This window comes from Coffea arabica, chromosome 1e (assembly GCF_036785885.1).
Source record: "Coffea arabica cultivar ET-39 chromosome 1e, Coffea Arabica ET-39 HiFi, whole genome shotgun sequence".
Taxonomy (NCBI): domain Eukaryota; kingdom Viridiplantae; phylum Streptophyta; class Magnoliopsida; order Gentianales; family Rubiaceae; genus Coffea; species Coffea arabica.
Window position 1 is genome coordinate 24,252,147 of NC_092311.1, and position 20,088 is coordinate 24,272,234.

General features: G+C 37.1%; 1 long non-coding RNA gene across 2 annotated transcripts; it reads left to right on the plus strand.

Annotated features, from left to right (window-relative positions):
• Positions 1 to 16,341: 16,341 nt before the first annotated feature.
• Positions 16,342 to 20,088, plus strand: LOC113701619 (uncharacterized). Of its 2 annotated transcripts, none has more exons than XR_011816258.1 (2): positions 16,342 to 17,078; positions 18,309 to 20,088. It is a non-coding gene; the product is annotated as an uncharacterized lncRNA (long non-coding RNA). The 2 variants fall into 2 exon arrangements; XR_003450944.2 differs by having other exon boundaries at positions 18,320 to 20,088.

The window sequence follows — 20,088 nt, forward strand, 5'->3', positions numbered from 1 at the left end:
AGAAACTGTGTTTCCTATATAATGGGAAGAAATTTGAACATCTTGCTTAAACTCACACAGAAAATTTCATGATGAATTTCTCAAAATAATACCAAATCGCAGAAGATTTCTTCCTCACCTTGGCATTGGTGCTTAGGGTAACGGGTCACCACTTGCAGGACCAATCAAGTGGGCGTTATTTCTGATTTTGAGGTGGCTAAAGGAAATGGGAGGTCAAGATTTGTCTTATTCTTGTGCCCAAATTGTATGTAATCACATCTTAGTGAAAGCAAATAGTTTGTCACCCTTATTTCTTAAGAAAACGTAGTCCACATATAAGCTTTATAGGCTTGCAACAATATGGATGGAAACGATAGCTAAACATGTGAAAACTGGTCATAGCCTTATGATCACGAATGATTGATGGACTCCTTAGAAGCATGACCTTTGTTTTGAGTTGTCATGAAGGAATAAGTCAACGATGGACTTTTATGGGCTTGTAATGTGGCTTGAAGACGATAGTTAAAGAAACAATTTTCAAGGACATTGCACCGAAGATCGCGTTTTTCTCAAAATTGCCCTCATTTTGGACTCCAAGATCTTGGACTTTGTTTGAATTTTTATCATCACTCAACAGGGTCTTTCAGCATCAAATCTTTTTGCATTTTTCTTTTGCATTCATTTTGCTCGTTTTTCTTTTTCCTTTTCCTTTTTCAAAAGTGCCCTCGCGGGGTTTCACATGAAGAGCAGTGTCAACCTCACACCTAATCAATTCAGAAATACATTCAAAAAAATTTCTTGGCATCAGTATATGAACATCACTTGCCAATTAGAACATTCCTTGACGGAGATATTGCAAAGAACAGAAGTCAGGACTTTCGGCTTTTGTAATGGGATCAGGTGGGGTGCTTAGAAAAGTTAAGGCTTGAAAGCGGATTTCAACAACGGTTTGAAGAATCCGAGATCGCATTGTTGTATCAACCCCCTTTTAGGGTTAAATCAGAACTGGCCCCAGTTTATGCTCAATTGAGGCTTTTCTCTTTCATTTTCTTTCTTCTTTTGATTTTTCGGCCTTCTGCCATTTTTGAACTTTCACAAAATTTGCCCCAGTTTATTTTTGAACTGAGGTTCTCTTTTCTTCTTTTGTCTTTTGATTTTGTTGCATTATCACTTTTTCACTTCTTGAAACTTTTTCCTTTTCAACTCAAACTTGCCCCAGTGTGGGGTTTGCGATTCTCAGGGGTTGCCAAATGAAGTATTTTATTCTGAAGGCTCAAAAGGGATAACTAGGGATAGAATGTTTGATTGGAAAAGAAGAAGGCCTGACTTTTATTCCGTTCCTTACATTAACCCTGAAAGGAAACTTTCTTTAATGCGAAATTTCTTGCATGTATCTGAATTAAATGACTGAGGAAGACTCTTGTTCATCCATATCTGTGAAACATAGGCGATCCGTGCGGACAAAACTCTTCCTTTTCTTTTTTTTTTCTTCCTTTTTTTTCCCAAAATTGAAACCCAAGTGGAATCAAATTTCTCCAATTTGTGATTCCCTCTTTTCTTTTAGTTTTAGCATATTTGTTTTTCTCCTTTTTGGAAAATTCTCCAATCTCCCTCCCCAATATGGGGTGCGATCGTAAGTGCTTTTGAAAAGAACCACCAATTTTAGCTCAAATGAGGATGCAAGGGATAAATGGTGTTTAGGTTGTAGAAACGATGGCCAAAGCATCATTCTTACACCTCATGACAACCAAAGTAACGAAATAGTCATCGAGAATCCATTCCCCTTTTTGATATTTGAAAATTTTCCAATGTAGGGTAGTGATCATCAAGGCACTTATTTGAAACGAAATTATTCTTGTAAAGGCTCAAATGGGAGAGCAAATGATAAAATCTGTATAGGTAGAGAAACGAATGCTCGAAATATCATTCCAAATTTTCAAAACAAACAAGAATAATGCACATTTTTGCTTTCACTTAGATGTGAATTGAATATAATTAGACACAGTGGACATTTCTCAAGCAAAAGTTGCCCCAATTTATCAATCAATGTGACTGATTTTTATTTTGGAGTTAATAGAAGTGGGCAAAATATCAATTGTACAGTGAAAGAGAAAGAGGTATTGCATTGAGTCTTTTGAGTGACCTCTTTTAATTTTGAGCACTCTTATTGTTTAGTTCGGATCACCAAGCTAGCGTATACATTTGTGAGTTTTCAGGCTAGAGGTTGAAAAATCTCAATTCGGTCTTATTTCTTGAAATTCATCATGAAATCCCTCAAATAGCCAAAAAAGAATGAAATATACATGATTATATACAAAACAACAAGTGTATAAAAAACTTTATTGCTGAAAAAGTTTGAAACAAAATTTCTACAAATGAGAAGAGAAAGACTTCTGAAGAGCTCCTCATATACACACCTGTTTGCCTCCTTTTCGGAACAGAATTTTTCTTTTTCTTTGAAAAGTAATGATGAAGTCTCTTAGAGGCTTTAGCCTAGCACTTCCAAATAGATCCTTCACGTTTTCATTGCAGGGTCCGCCCAAGAATCAAGTAATACTTGTAATTTTTAAACTTTATTAGATCAAAATTGTTATCAGATATGGAAAAATATTTTCACCTTATTGAAATGTTTTTATGAATGCAGGGGGAGGGGAAAAAAATAAAAGAAAAATACCCAGAGTTAGTAAGCAAAATTGTAAAATCGGTATGCATGTCCTATGGGGGAGCCCTTTTTGTGCCAAGGGTAGGCCTATCATGAAAATGCAATCCTCTAGGGTAGGCACCATACAATACCTGATGAATCCGATCGATTGATTGAGAGAAAAATAATTTGAAAAATTTGGCCAATTGGAGTGAGAAGAGACATTTGTTCTAAAAATGAGGACAAAGTCCGAATGGATTGCTTGCTTTGATCGACGCGTGATGTGCCAAAAGGGGTAAAATGGTCAAATGCATTGAATGAAATTTGATTATTTATTGAAAATTGAATGGATAACCCTGAAAAATGAATTAAACTAATCAAATGAATTGAATGAAATCAAATGATCAAACAGATCGAGTGGAATGAGGATTTATTCAAAATCGACCAAATTGCCCTAAAACTAGGCAAATTGGTCAAGTGGATCGGACGAAATTGACGATTCGTTCAAAATCGATAAGATTGCCCTAAAAATGAACAAATTGATAAAATGGACTGAATAAAACGGTCTAATGCATTGAATGGAATTGACAGATTATTGGTAGTTTCAAAATTTTATTGCGATGCATTAGTCTATGAGCCTTCTAATATCAAATTTTGGCCTCAATTTATTTATCGTCTCAACAATGAAGAAATATTGGTGAATTTGTCCCAATTAGTGTCCTTTACGCCAGGGATTTTTACCAATTTTGATAAAGTGGCCAAAAGGTGATTATTAGACGCTCATATTCCAAAGATCACTCTAGGAAAATGATCGGATCCTACCTTACCTTGTGCACTACCCCTTTGGATGGTACAAAATGTAAACGTGCAAGTCTCCTTGGATTAAGTATCCGAGACACAAGGTGACTTATTCCTAGCACGGGATCGCCTAAATGGCATTCCCTTTCTAGGGTTTATGCATGATGTCATTTTATTAAAGCAGTAAAACATGCAGTTTGAAATGAAATATGACCTAAGGGACCCTTTATTTGCCAGGGTAGGCCTAAAATGATATGCAATTATTAATCTATAAATGCAATATACCAAAATCTTTTAAACGTGCAATAGCCTATCTACAAGGGTAGGTTCTAAAAGAAGATCATGCCAGACCTCTTATTTGCTAGGGTTTAGGAATGCAATGGAGACACAAAACCAAGAAAAGTTAGTTCAATAAATAAATACAAATAACACATTGTAGCAAGGCAATACGAAGAGATAAAGCAATAAAAGGAAAAGAGGGGTTGGATCCCTCCCCTTGTGAATAGTGTCCCTAATAGGGTAAGGCAGACTCTACCCTAGGTAAACTATCATGGATGCATGAGGCTGGGGCTCACTAATGCATCTAGACTCGATAGGTTTTAGGTCCCCGAGCCTTCAGACTTGGAAGCCAAGGGTCATCAATCCCAAGATTCTTTGTCGGTGGCTCGAGCGATTCCCCAGACATTGCTACGCACACATCGTGTCACGGCTACATGTCATGAGTGAATCTATCAAAAATCCTCAACCTTCAACTAAAAGCTAAAGGCTATGAACCCAAAGCTTAAAATGGAAGATTGAGTGACTCCTCGGATCATGCTACGCACACATCGTGTCGCGATCGCAAGTCCAAGTGAGTCGCCTAAAATCCTAATAGGGTGGAGTGGCGTGACAAGCCACTAAAAGAAAAATAAATGAGGGGTGAAAAGTTAAAGCGTATGCACGTATGCTAGTGCTCGTTTGGAGGGGAGGGATCAAGAACCAACGCGAGGCTCTAGGGTAATATCCCCCACCCAAATGCAATGCAAAGCGCGGAATCACATAAATAAACCATCCATCCATCAAAACAATCGTAGGCGAATGTGTGAGGAAGTGAGTCGATACGCGCGAGATGCAAAAATCCTAAAAAAGGAAAAAATGCAATCCTAATATCCAAATGCTATGCATAAAAAGGGTAGAAAAAAGGAAAAGAATAGCTAAATCAAATGCTTGGACCCACTTAGGAAATCCCCAGTGGAGTCGCCAGCTGTCGCGCCCCACTTTTTGAGTATGTGAAAGTAGTGTGTGGGATATGTATGTGAACGTGTGTGAAAATAAAAATAAAAGGCCGTGGGATTGTGAAATGCGACGGTTTGGCCAAACAAAGTTCAAAAAGGGTTTTTGAATGGAAAATGGAGCCGCCACTTGGTATAGAGTTAGGGTGTACCAAGTCACCCAAAAAGTGATTTTTTGGAAAGAAAAGTAAACAAACCCTTTTTAAAGAACTCTTAGGTCTACGTAACCAAAGAAAGGGATCGGAGGTCACATTTGATAAGGGAGAAGGCAAAGGCAAAGCCTAAGGCAGTCCCTTACCCTAGCCAAAGCTAGTTGCGTGACTTAGTCCTTCTTTTCTTAATTCTTCTACCCAAAATATGTGTTGCATGTTGGATGTGACTAATGGATATGAAAAAAAAAAATGCAATCCTAAATCTAAAATGTCTCTTATGAGGCTTTTTTGTCCCAATCACATGAGTTGTGATGGCCAATAAGGAAAACTCTCATAGAGGTCATAGGTAATGCAAATGAAGACCCAAATATGAGTGCAAGTGTGAAAATGTAAGAGGAATGCAAAATAAAATAAAATAAAAATACAAATGTAAGTGCAAGTGTGCAAAATGTAATAAAAGTGCATGTGTGCAAATGTAAGAAAAGTGCATGTGTGCCAATTGAGAAAATGAAGGTGTATGATCCTAGAGGAATGCATCAAGTCGGGTACGGGAATGACTTCTATCTTCATGATTCTAATTTTCCCTTTGATTAGAAGGAAGAACTAGCGTGCTAAGGCTATTTTGTAGCCACACTCGCTCGTTTCCCTTACCTAAAGGGGACTCTCAAGCAAATGTACCCTATAACTAGCATGAGGATGCAAAAACCTAAAATGAAGGGGAAAGGATTGGAGGATCATGCCAAATGCTAGAAAACTAAGAAAAATGTATGAAATGTAGTGAAACATGCAAGTATGTACTAACGAGAGGGGACGGCCTATTGGGGTCTAGCATTGGACTAGCCCTTTTCTAAAATTCTCTCACAAGCATTGGACTTGCGAGAGCTCGAGGGAAAAGACCATGGCCTGCGTTGGACTAGCCACGGTGACGCATTCATCCATCACATTCATCTATGACTATAGAAAGCAAGTAGACATGCCAATCACCTATAAACACGTAGCACATAACACTTAGCATGCTCGACTAAATGCAAGAGCCTAATAAAGCAAATTAACACGTAGCAACAAAAGCAAGCAATCAAGCTAATGAACCTATTACATTGGCTAACTAAAACAAATGGGGAAGGGGAAAAGTGAATAAAAATGCTCTCCAAGCCCTATCTATTACAAGCCAAGAGGTGTACACATACCCCATAAAAGAATAACTTAATAAAAACAAAAGTAAATGAAATAAATGAAAGGAATTAAGGAAAAGCAAGGAAAGCAAAGTAGACATGCAATTCTCACTTAGCACGTTGGATCACATAGGGGAGAGACAAAAAAGATTAAAGAAGTATACCTCCCTTGAGTTGATGCCCTAACGAAGTGAAATTACTAATTTACCTTTCAAAACAATAAAATGGTCAGGGTACCAATTTAATTAAGAACATTAAAGAAAATATGCAAAACACAAGCTCACTTGGTGATAAAGCTCTTAAAATCACGAATTAAGTGCAATTAAACAAAACATGGTAGTTAATTGAAGCAAACAAGCAATAAAAAGTTGTAAAATTAGAGCTGCCAAGGACCAAATTGAGGAAATCATTCAATTGGTTGGGTCATAGTGGAACAAGGGTTGACCTGGGGGGCCAAAGTGCAATTTTCAAAAGTTTTTCATGCAAGTTCATGCAAGACAAACGAAGAGAATGCTTCTGCAATTTCCAGCTAAACGTCTCTGCTGCAATTCAGATTTGCAAACTTTCCGTAGCTTTCTAACAAGATTCAAACTTAACACAACAAGACCTCCTTCTAATCCTCTCACTTTGCAATATAAACTTCAGATTCAAACGCAAAAAGTCGGACAAAAGAGCATGCAAACATTTACATAACCTTCTGTAACTTTTCTTTGCTCACTATAATAGCTTATCAAATTACATGTCCAAACCGCAAGTTAGTTATTTCAGTCAAACCCAACTTGAATCAAACAACAAAATTTCCTACGTATCCCTCTAGCATGAACTGCCCAGCAACTAACATCAAGAGAGTGAATTAAACTACCCCATTTCAGCCCCCCAAGACAAGAATGTGCAAAGCAGGGGAGGACACAAGCAGCGGGAAAAAACTGTCTGCAACTTTCTCAATTTCCTTATTCAAGCAACCAGAATTAGAGCTATTCATTTTATCACGAGCAAGACGATTTATACACAATCAAATTATTCCTGTGAGATAGGCAAATGAATCCAAACCAAAAACCAAAACAAGTAGCTTACTTGGTTCAAGCATAACAGAAACAGGAGACCGAGAATAAGGAACATCAAAACTACGTTTTTGCTTGCTAGTTTCTGGTTTGAGGAGAATTTCCTTTTGCAAAGGAAACCATTTCAATTATGCATCCACTACACCATGCTAACCCAAAGTAGGAGAAATGACAAAGGCAATCAAGGAATAGCAAACTGATTCTAAAAGGTAAGCAAGCCAAAAACTTCAGCAACTCAAAAGGAAACAGGAGACTGTTCGCACAGCTGCATCACGATCAATAGTGTCTCTCGGCTCCTCTAAACTCTAATATACCAACCTACAATTGACTCAACACAAATCTTAACATATTCCAACACAAAAACCTGGGATGAAGGGAAGAGGGAAGACTCAACAAGGCTCCTAAACATGAAATGCAGCAAAGCCATGGAACGGAATTATCCAATCCCAACTGAAGTTCGGCAGTACAAAGGCGTATGAACATCTACCGACTTCAAATCTAAAGCTTCAATAAAACAGCCTAAGACCCAAAATATATGAACAAACAAGATGCTAAGAACGACACTTGCAACTCACGGACCGCACTCATTCAATTTCACAAGGGAAAGAAGGCACGAAAGCTAATAGCTTTTCGGTTCCTAAGTTTGCAACAAGATGGTTCTAAACACAACTTTGGTAGCAAACGTGTTCATGGCATCCTCAGTCAAGCGACAAATAAAAACACGAACGTCAGACAAGTCATAACCTTCAGCAACACAAAGGAAAAAGAAAAACGACGTGCCCGAACTGCTGCAACCAGTCGAAAGATTTAATCTTGTTGCAGCAAAAACTCTTAATCTAAGATCCAAGAACAAAGGGCCATACTCACGAAAGAAACCTCAACATCAGTTATCAAGAATACCAAATAAACTCATGATTCTCATAGTCCCGTTACTAATTAACAGAAAACATCTAAAACAAAAACAAAGAAAAAGGAAAACCTTACATTCACGTTCTTGGTAAGGCTCTCGGCAACAAATGGTGGTGGTGAATCCCTCTTCCGTGATTGCCACCAGTTCCAACCCTTTTAGCTCTCAGCCTCTTCCCTTTTCAGTCTAGTCTACCCACTGCCTCAGCTCTCTCCAGATTGCTCCAACTCGCCTTATCTTTTCTCTCCTTCCTCTTTCTGTTTTCTTCACTGCTGTAGCTTCCTTGAAGTTTCCTCCCAAGACCTAGCCTTCACTCCAAGGCTTAGTCGTTACACTCCTCCTCTTTTACCCTCTTCCTAGCTCTCGGTTTTCCTCTCTCTCTCTTCCCCCCAAGAAATTTTCCCTTGTCGTTCTCTCCTTTTCTTGCTCAACCAGCCGTCCTTCCAAAAAAGCTCCTCCCTTATTCGGCTGTGTTTTCTGTTCTATTTATACCAAAGACAAACACCTCTCAAACTCTCACCTCAAGGGTGAGGATGAAAGGGGAGATTTCTTTCGCAACCCAGGCCATCCGATGAGCCTATGATTTTTTTTCAAACTTCTGCCCTGCTGCCGCGATTTTGCTACCCGCAGTTTTTTTCCCTTTTTTTCAGAAATTCTTAAACAGCCCAAAACCCGCTCTCGGGTTTCCCTTTTTTTTTTTTTTTTTTTTTTGAAATTTAGTATGAAGACAAAATAATAATAAAATAAAAATAACCAATAAAGCAAAAATTAAATGAATTAAACCAATAAAGTTGAAAAGTTAAAAAAATCAAAAATTTGGTGTCTACACTAACTTCAATCTTTGCTCACTTTAAGATTCCTTTCACTGGAGTGTCACAAAAAATGAGTACATCCACTATCTTTTCAAAAGCCTATTTTGAAAGAAAAAATCTGAGATTCTTTGATGGTAAGTGGTGCTACAAGGAGTCTGTCTTGGAGTCTAGGACAAAGAGTCGACATAAAACTCCTGTCACCCCTAGAACCCCTAGAGATCAGTCTAAATTTGTTTCACCCTTCACTATTCATCCTAGAAAATCATCAGCTCAGCCTTCTTCATCTAACCTTGAGGTCATCTTCTTGCTTGAAGATCTCAAACAACATATTCTCCTTCTCAAAGATGGTCTCATGATGACCATGTCACTTGAGCAACAAACTATCTTCATTGACAAAAAAAACATGCTTGTGCCTCCTATCTCTCAAGAAGATGAGAATGTGCATCAAGAGGAACCGAGGACTGAGCCGACTGAGCCAACTGAGCAAACTCCACATACTGAACCCACTTCAGAAATTCATGTTTCTAGTTCTCAGCCACTAGATAAGGGCAAGAGGCCAACAACTGAAGACAGTGATGATGATGAGGAAACTGAAGAAAAAGAAGTGGATCCTGCTCAGTTTCGCCTAACAAGGAGGAGACTGGAATCGTCCAAGATCACTATTTAGGCACCTTTTAGCACTTGCACTTCATTTTAGGATGGCATCTCATAGTAGACATTTGTATCTTTGGTATTTTGACAATTCAAGTACTCTGTACTTAGTATTCTGGTTATTTGGTTAAACTCTGGTTTGTAGTTTATTTGGTTCACTTTTATATCTTGATAGTTTCTGGTTACTTTTATTGGTCAACTCTCATTTGGTTAATTCTGTTTGTTTTTGGGCTAATGAGTGCGGAGTGATTGGTATATCTGTGAGATTGCTGATTTTTTATTGCTAATATCTGAGATTGCTGATTCCTTGTGCCTGATTTCTGATTGGTTAACTCTCTGATTTTGGTATGTTGGTTGCTGTATTGATGATGCTAGTTGTTATTGATGACATTGATATTGATCTTCTGGTATGATGTGGTATATTAAATTGGATATTGGACTTAATTTCTGATATTGGATTACTGCCATTAGTTGTTAAAATCATCTAATGATGACAAAAAGAAGGAGAAATGAATGCTAAGACACCAGGAAAGTATAATCTGAGGGTGAGCTATCCTGAGGGGGAGTGTGTACTTAGTGCAATTTGAGGGTGAGCTATCCTGAGGGTGAGTGTGTACTTACAAACTTTTTGATGCATCATGTGAGGGGGAGTTTTGACTCAACTATTTTCTTTCCTTCATCCATTGTTTTGTCATCATCAAAAAGGAAGAGATTATAAATCTTAGTCATTAACTTTTGATTTTTACAAAACAAATGGATGTTACTAACATTTCCTCAAAGATCTTTTCAGCAATGAAGCAAAACGGGTTCAAAGATTTAGTACAAAAAAAAAAGGCAAAGAGTGATGAAAGCTGTCGGACGCTCGTGAAGACTGGATCGGACGTCCAATATTCATTGCACAACTTCGGACGCATGAAGTACTCCATCACTGGATGTCCGAAAATATTAGATCATTCCTTCCAAACTCACTGACTTCGATCGGACGCACAACATTAGAGCACCGAACGTCCGACAAACATTGCTACACTTCGGACGCAAAACATTGGAGGTACCGAACGTCCGAAAGAATTGAAGAAGAATTCTCAGTTTCACTATCTACCTTCGGACGCATACATTGAAGGTACCAGACGTCCGAAAGAATTGAAGAAAACTTCTTGAACTCACTGCCTGCTGTCGAACGCAAGAAACAGGTCTACCGGACGTCCGACACTACCAACGACTAGTTGACACTTCAACTGCCTTCTATCCGTTGGAAGCATTAATGGATGAATTTTTTGGTGTCATATAAATAGAGCATGATCAACCACTTTCATACCGCTTTTGCACATTGAGAATACAAAAGATCTAGAATAATTTTAGTGAGAAAATTCTCTTCAAAGAAGATTTGTACTCTTAGTTGTGTAAACTTCATATAAGATTTTCTTGTGTGAGATAATTACTTCAATAGTGTAGCTTTGTGAGGGTTATCCGAGTGATAGTAAAACTTCCTGACTTGACCAAATGTGGCTTGGAGCAAGGAGGAAGTGATCCTTGTTTTGTACACAAAGATTGGTTGTAATTGATCTACTTGAAGAAGCTTGTTCTATAAAGTAACATTCAAGTTCAAGAGGAGTTTGGAATTTGGTTTGATATTCTTTCCCTACTACTTATTGTTTTGCAAATATCAATTGCTCATCTCTTCTACTCACAAGTAATCTTGCTTTCTTGTTAACTGTTCCATTGAGTGGTCATTTAGAAAAAAAGGTAAATTTCACATTGAGCCAAAAATTGTCTCACAACTTGATCAGTTTTTAAATTACCTAATTCACCCCCCTCTTAGGTTGTGTTCGATCCTTACATAATTTTTCCTTTAATAGAGGGAATATGAGTGTGCTAAGATTAGAGAGCCATACTCATCCATATCCCATATTTGAAGGGGTTATTTCCTATCTAATCAAGCAAATGATCTGACCTAGTTCTAACTTTTCTTAAATGAAATGCAAATCTAATGTCATGATTCACACATAGGGATAAAGGATATACATAGGGAAAACATTATGCAAAAATGATAAGGATCCTAAAAAGTAGAAAATATGCATGAAATATAGAGTTTCGTCACACAAACATGATCTAGCGCGTGGATGGTCTCTAAGGGTCTAACGTTGGACTAGCCCATGTCTATAAGTTCTCACTAGCGTTGGACTAATGAGAAATTAGAAAGGAGGGCCATAACTAGCGTTGGACTAGTGTGGTGATGTCATGCATTTATTATAATCAAATAAATTATGTAAAACATAATAAAGCAAATAAACACATAAATCACATATAGCACACAACACATAAGTATGATATCTAGATGCAAGACCGTAAAAAAACGAGCAACACATAAACACACAAGCATGCAAAACACTCAAAGCAAATAAAGCAAATAAAGCCCTAACTACAATCTAAAAGGAGTAAAGAATTAAATAAAATGAAATAATAACCTAACTATTACAATTTGGCATTTAATGCCTCTCAAATAACTAAAAATTAAATTTAAAATACAAAATTAAAACAAATAAAAGTGACTAAGCAAACAAATGAAAGAAAATAAAAAAAACATTTAAGAGCATGCAATATACACATAAGATCACATAGGAGCACATAGGATCAAATGAAATCACAATAAAAGAGTAGAGTGTACCTCTCTTGAATTGGTTGTCTAATGAAATGAAGTTTCCCTTATTTACCCTCCAAAACAATAAAAAGGTCAAGCCATCACTTTAATTAACAAATAATCACAAGAAATGAAAATAAACACGAAATTGAATCAATCAAAGCATTCAAATGCAAGTAAACAACCCATATTCAACAAATTAAACCAACAAGGACCCAATTGAAAGAATTAAAGAAATTTGAGGGGTCAAATCATTATTATGACAAGTATTAAGGGTCTAAATTAAAATAAAATAAAATTATTGGCTTAAGATGAAACCTACCAAAACCAAATGCTAAAATTCATAAAAAAAAATAAAAGAAAACCCATTTGCTATAATTAAACAACAAAATTACCCAAAATTTCACTAAAAATCCAAATAAAAAATTATTAAACCTTCAAATTTCATCCTAAAATTCACTAACAAGCTATCCAAAAATCACATTAAATCATATCAAAGGAAATCAGCATTTTCAAGGGACAAAATTAGTTAATTTTCCAATTTTCTGGGCCATAGTAACATTAAGCCAAAATTCGAGGGTCAAAGTGCAATTTCCTGAAATTATTTCATGCAGCCGCGAAGCTTTCTTCTTCTTCTTTGCTGGGTTTCTGCAATTTTCTGGTTTTAACGGCTATTTTCTCAAGTTTTTAGATCCAAGTGCACGATATTATGTACCCAAATTACAGACAACATCTATCCCAACATCATGCCATGAGATTTATCCAATTAAAGTGACAGTCCAACAAACAGATTGCACTTCACGGAAAGAGAAAAACAGCAAGAGAAATGAAAAAACAACAAAGCCCAGGAACGAAGAAGCGAATGAAATTGAAAGGATTCGGGTTATTATTTTAGAAGCATACTTGAGAAGGCTTTTCTTTTGAATCGAAATCAAGAACGGAAAACACACGAAGGAGTTGTTTGGAGTTGATTCGTTGCAGCTTCTGACATGCAACAGGGAGATGGGATCAACCACTTCAAGGCCAAATTCAAGGGTTCTCCTGATGTTCTTTCCCCGAGATCTTTGAACAGAAATTGCTCTCCTGACGTCAGAGAGTATGCAGAAATCAACAGCTTGACGAATAATGCCAAGTTGAAAGAAAAAATCTTCACTCAAGAAGGCTGGACAATCAGCCTTATCCCAAAAAAACGCAGCCTAAGCTTTTCTCTTTTTTCTTCTCTGTTTTCTTTTGCTCTCTTCCTTTTCATTTTCTTTGTTGTTTTCCTCTCCAATCCTCCCTTGTTCAGTTTTTCCTTGCCCTAAAACCCTCGTTTCTGGTTTATCCTTTTCCTTCAACCTAGCTTTCTTTCATTGTCCGAAACCCTTTTGCCTTTCCTTTTGGTTCCTGTTTCTTTTTGTTCCTCGTCCACTCTCCTCTCCTTTCTTTTTTGGTTGTTGTTTCTGATCTCTCCTCTCTTGCTCGCTCAACCACCCTCTCTTTTCCTTTCTTTCTTGCTCTTCCCCCCTACCCGAAGCTCCTCCCTTGGTTTTTCCTCCTTTGCTTCAGCCCCGTAGCCTTTTTTCTTTCTCCTTCTTGCTCTCTGCCTTGCTATTTTTCTGTTGTTTCCTCCCTTTTCTGGTTCCTCAGCCGCCACTCCTTTTCTTTTCCTTCCTTGGTTTTCTTTTCCTTGCTCAACCGACTCCCTCTCACAACCTTCCTTCCTTTCCTCGTACTCGAAGCTCTTCTTGCTTCCCTTCTTTTCTTTTTTCCAGTTTTTCTCCTCCAGCCCGTAGCCCCTCCTTTGTTCAATCTTGCTCTTCCTCTCGCTGCCTTTTTCTTTGTTTCTTACCTTAGCTTTCTTTTCCTCCCTCAGCCCCACCAGCCGCCAAGCCTTTCCCCTTTTTTTATTATTTTTTTTCTCTCAAATTTCCCTAGATCTCCAAGTGTCCTAACACCTCACCCTCTATGTGTTATGGTGTCAAAGAAATAAAGAGACACTTATCCCTATTGCATGTGCCCCACTTGGCCCTATTGCATGTGTGCCATATATTATCTTGTATTTTGTATTTTTCTTTTCAATGCTAATTTCTAATTACCTTACAAAATGTCATTTTATATATAAAAAAAACTGAGTTTGAAAAAAAAAGAAAAAAAATGGATCTTTATTAAGAATTTTCTTTTTCTGAAGTTTAGTGTAAAAAATGTTTTTAAAAAGAAAAGAAAATGATGAATCTTAATGTACCAAAATGAAAACAAACACCAATTACTATTTTGCAACGTTCAATAAATTAAAATAAAATAAAAAATGAAAACAAGAATAAAAGTAAAAAATAAAAGGATAAAGCTAAAAATAAATTAAATAAACATTAAAATTTTGGTGTCTACACTATGTATTATTAATGCGTGACGTCGCCACACTAGTCCAACACTAGTAGTGGCTTCTCTCTCCGTTTACTTGCTACCCCAATGCTAGTAAGAATTTCTAGAAATAGGCTAGTCTAACGATAGACTCTTAGATCGTTCGTGCGTTAGATTCATTTTTGTGTAATATTCATTACATTTTAATGCATTTTTTTTTTTAGGATCTTTTCTCATTTGTATGATATTGTCTATTATATTATCCGCTATCCTCTATGTGTTAATCATATCATTTAGAATTGCATCTCATTTAAGAAATTGTAAAATAAGTTAGTGCATTTGCTTGCTCATGTTAGGAGAATTATTCTTCAAACGTGGGAAATGGGTGATTATAACTCTTTAGTTTAAATAGCCCATCGATCCCTCTGTAAGAAAATTATGTCACGAGTTTTTGTCTTCCGTACCCATTATGTTGCATTTCTATTCTTTGGCCACTTATATCTAGATATATAATTTAACTTTCTTTTATTTTTTTTGAATTTCATTCATGTATGCTCGTGACCCCTTTAAGGAATTATTTTGGCTTTCGCAATTAATGCGATTGGTATCAATTAAACCCTTGAATGGACATTTTTGTCCCTTTCGATATTTTATAAATTTAGATTTGTATCCATATAGGAAACATCCGAACGTGATAAATTTAAGGGTTAGATTAAGAAAATTTTTTTATTAAACCTGGCAACTAGCTTAGACTAAGTTGAAAGGGTGCCTTAGATTTGAATTAATCGAACCTTTGCCTTCCCTTTCTCAACCGTGACTCCCAAACTCATTTTCTCTTGTTTTTCAAAGACCTGGAGTTGTCCAAAAGGGTTTTATTTTTATTTTATTTTTGTCAAAAAATATTTTTGGGTGACTTGGTACACCCAAACTCAATACCAAGTAGCGACTCTTATTTTTCTTAAAAATCCTTTTAGACTAAATTTTGGACCCAAACTGTCGCATTATTTAAAGTCCCATTCTAGGTCCTTTTCACTTATTTTTAAATAAAATCATATCTTTTGTAAATATTTCTTTTCCATTGCAAAAAATGGGGCGTGACAAAATAAGAATGTGATTGCCTTTGCTTCTAGGAAGTTGAAACATCATGAGCAAAATTATCCGACCCATCACTTGAAATTAGCAGCTGTTGTCTTTGCCTTGAAAAAGTGGAAACATTATCTGTATGGGGTAACTTTTGAGATTTATACCGATCACAGGAGTCTTAAGTACTTATTGTCTCAAAAGGAGTTGAACATTGTAGACACCAAATTTTGAATAATTTGTATGTGGCATCTACTTCATGATTTTTATTTTAGATCGCTTGCATTTAGTTCATTGTTGTGTGTTTTGCATTTTTAGTTGTTATTTTATTTTAGTTTTATTCATTTGGCCCTTTTAGTTTGTCTATTCATTTTTTATTTTGTCATTTCAGGTTTTTAATCACTTTTAAGTTTTAGATTTTAGTTTTTAGTTTTCTTAGTTTTTAAGTTTATAGAGTTTTTAGAAAGAAAAGGAAAAATCATTTTAGTCATTTTGTTTAAATTCAATGCTTTCTTGAAAAGGAAAATTCAAAAAATAGGCTTCAGTTGGATTGGAAAAATGAAAAAAAAAGAGAAAAAGGAAAAAGGAAAATTTGTTCACAAAAATATGTTTATTTCTTTAAATTCAATCTTTGGGCACTTTAGTTATTTTTATTAAGTTATTTTGGGAAAAGGAAATGATGAAAAACGAAAAATTAAAAATAGCCATTTTTGTTTAGTTTTTTTTTAAAAATTATTTTTGTTTTGTTATTATTATTATTACCTAGTTTGTGTAATTTTGTTGTTATTATTTATATTTGATTTTATCATTTCTGTAATTGTTATTGTAAAAAAAAAAAAAAAAAAAAAATGACACGCGACTTGCAAGCTGCGTTTTTGCAGCTTGCAAGGAGGGGCTTCGGGGAGCTCCTTGGATGGCAAATATAACAGAAAGGACTGGGTTTTAGGGTTGGAGGGCAGGTATATAAAGAAAGAGAAGGACAGCCGCAAAGGGAGAGGTTTTTTCATCAGAGAGATAACGGCTGCAAAATCTGGACGGCCAAGAACTAAAAATCCGAGAGGGGTAGGAAGGGTTTTGGTGAGAGAAAGCTGGGGAATGATCTGTGAGCTGAGAAAACAAAAACAAAGAGAGAGGGGAGCCGCAAGAGAAAGGGGGCTTCGGCCAAAACAAAAGGGAAAACCAACGGGGAGAGAAACAAAAGCAAAAAAAGAAAACCCACCCGAGGATTGAGGAGAGAGTTACGGGAGAAAGAGTAAACGGCAAAAGAAAACATCATAGAGAGACGGACGGCTGCAAGGATCTGGAGAAAGGAAAGAAATCTGGGAAAAGTCCGAAAGAGAGTTTGGGGTGGCGGCGGAGAGCTTGACAGCCTGGTGAGAGGAAAGGGAAATAGCAAAGAGGGGGCATCGATTGACTGCGGCAAAGATTTGGAAAGGCTAGTGACGGTTGAGAAGTTGGTTGGACGGCTGAAACCAGAAGGAGACTGAAAGAAACCCCAAGCAGCGACTTCATCAGACTCTGCAATCGATTTCTTCATCACCCAAGCTGAAGCTTCAAACCCAAAGGTGGTCAACAGGTAGCTTTCCACCCGTTTCTGTATCTATTTCCATTTCCTATGAAATCTGGTCTGCGTAATTAGAGTTCCTGGAGTCTTGCACTGAGTTCTTGATCGCTAAAGTAAAGCTTGGTGTTTTGGATGATTTTTGCGTGACAGCATGCAGTTTTCTTGTGTTCATTGGGGTTTGCAAGTAAAGTTGTTCCCTTCCTTCGATGTTTTTCTGTGTTTTGAGTATAGCCAGGCCTGATAACGTTTTGTTTTTCTTACCAACCATTTTGTTTCCAAAATCTGAAGCCAACTTTGTCCGTTTTCTTTTGGCATTCCATCTAACACTTTTCGTTTCATGGTTGGGTTTTGATATTTGAGGAAGGTTGGATTTTTATTTCTGTTTTGGTTGAGGAGTGCATTGGTTTGGCCTGGTTTCTCCCAGATCGATCAATGAGTGAGGATTATGTGGGTTGGGGCTGATGAGATAACAAATTGTTAGAGTTTTCATACGGACCTAAATTGCATGGAATGAGCTGCGCAGTTCACAGCAGAATTTCTGCTGCAATTTCATCTTTTCGGCTAGATTGCATTTTCCTTCTTTTTGTCTTTGTTTGTTTTTACCGTAGCTGTGGCTGTTCAGTCTAGGTAATGTCCAGTCTTGTGCTACTTTGGCTGAAATGCCTGAATTGGGATCCAATGCTTGCTGGAAAATGAATGATTGAAGTTGTCAAACCAGTGTTGCACGCATGTTTATTCCAGAAATTTGCATGATATCTTCTTGGGTTTCTTGTTTGTTTGGATTATGATGGTGGTTTAGTTGTGGGCTTGGTCTAAAGTTGTGACGTTGAGTTTAATTACATCTAATCAAGGTTGTGATAAGAATCTGAGTTTATAAGAAAATTGCTGCAAAGTTGTTTGGCCGGAAACATTGTTGAAGCTGAAACCTTTTATTGTTGCTTGCATGTTATTTCAGACCTGAATATAATGTTTTTCTGGGTTGTTTGCTTGCTTGGATCATGGTTGCTCAAGCCAAAGTTGTTTGTTGCTTAATCTTGGTCGAAGTTATGTATTTGAACCAGAAAATTTGAGTTAGTTTGCAAGTAAAATGCAGCAGATTTCACTTTCAGCTATAGCAGTTTTCATTCTTCAATGTTTGCATGTTCATTCTTCAATGTTTGAATGATTTCCACCTTTGTCTTTGCTGATTTGGGATGTTAAACTTATGTTTTTACTGTCTAAGTTTAAAGTTTTTGATGTTAGCTTTGGTTAAGGTATGTGATTGGATGTGGAGTTGGCATTTGGGAGTGAAACATGAAGGAAATGCAGCTGAATTGGCGCAGAAATGAAAGGCTTCTACGTGTTTTGCATGCATGGATAATTTCAGAATTGTCTCTTAACCCCCCAAGTCTCCCCTTGTTCTACTATGACCCAGAAATTGGAAGGATTAATCAATTTAGTCCATGAGATTTTGCAGCAATGCTACAAAGACCCGTTTGCTTTTCAATCGTTTGCATTCAAGTTCTAAAGTGTTTGCAATCTGAGCTATTACTTGCTTTTGTCTTTGCCCTTGGACCTTTGAAGTTCCTGAAAAGTGTTTGATTAAGCTTGAGTGCTTTGTTAATATTTGCAATTTGGTCCTTGGAAATTTTAATTTTTCAATTCATTGCTTGTTTTGCTTCAACTAATTACCATGCTTTGTCAATTGCACTTAAGTCATGACTTTGGGGACTTTATGGTCAAGTGAGCTTTGCTTTGCACATTTCTTTTAATTTTTCCAAATAAATTGGTACCTTGACCATTTCTTTTATTTTGGAGGATAAATTAGTAATTTCACTACGTTAGGGCGTCGCTTCAAAGGAGGTACACCCTATCCCTCATTTTGCACTTCATTTGACCCTATGTGCTCCTACGTGTTATGTGAATATGCATGCCTACTCCGCTTTCCTTACCTCCATGCATGCATTTACTTGCTTTTACTTTATTTAAGTTTTATGGGGTATGTGTACACCTCTTGGCTTGTAATAGATAGGGCTCGGAGAGCATCTGGTCCATTTCCCCTTCCCCTTTATGCTTTCATGGGGTATGTGTACACCTCTTGGCTTGTAATAGATAGGGCTCGGAGAGCATCTGGTCCACTTCCCCTTCCCCTTGCTTGCTTGTTTTTGTTGCTACATGTTTAATTGCTTTATTAGGCTCTTGCATCTAGTCGAGCATGCTAAATGCTATGTGCTATGTGTTTACGAGTATTTTGGCATGTCTACTTGCTTTCATAGCCATGAATGAATGGAATGGATGACTGTACGTTTCCGCTAGTCCAACGCTAGTCGGAATTCATAGAATGGGCTAGTCCAACGCTAGACCCTTAGGGATTTCCCCTCATTAGCATATCATTTGCTTGTTCACCACAAATCATGCATTTTTCTTAGTTTTATCACTTGGCATGCTCCTCGAACCCCCTTTCCCTTCATTTTAGGATTTTTGCATATCATGATAGTTGTAGGGTCCATTTGCTTGAGGGTCCCCTTCTGATAAGGGAAACAAGCGAGTGTGGCTACTCGATAGCCTTAGCACGCTAGTTTTGCCTTCTAATCAAAGGGAAAATCAAAGTCGAAAGTTAGGAGTCAACCCCCGTACCCGTCTTGCTTGCATTCCCTAGGCTCATGCATTCTATATTCACTCTATCATTCTATACCCTCATTACACTTTTATTTTCTCCTCCTACTTTCACACATGCACCTTCATATCCCTTCCCTTGCACACAAACACTTGGATTTTTCACACAATTTCACACGAGCACCATTTCATACATCTGCACACAAACGCTTGGATTTTTTTTACAATTTCACACAAGCACCTTTATACAATTTTGCACACTTGCACTTACATTTCTTGCATCTTTCATACACTTTCACACTTGCACACTTGAGTCTCATTTGCATTAATCGACCTCTATGAGGTGTTCCTTTGTTGGCCGCCACAATTCATGTGGTTTGGGACCAAAAGCCTCACAAGAGACATCGTAGAATTTAGGATTGCATTT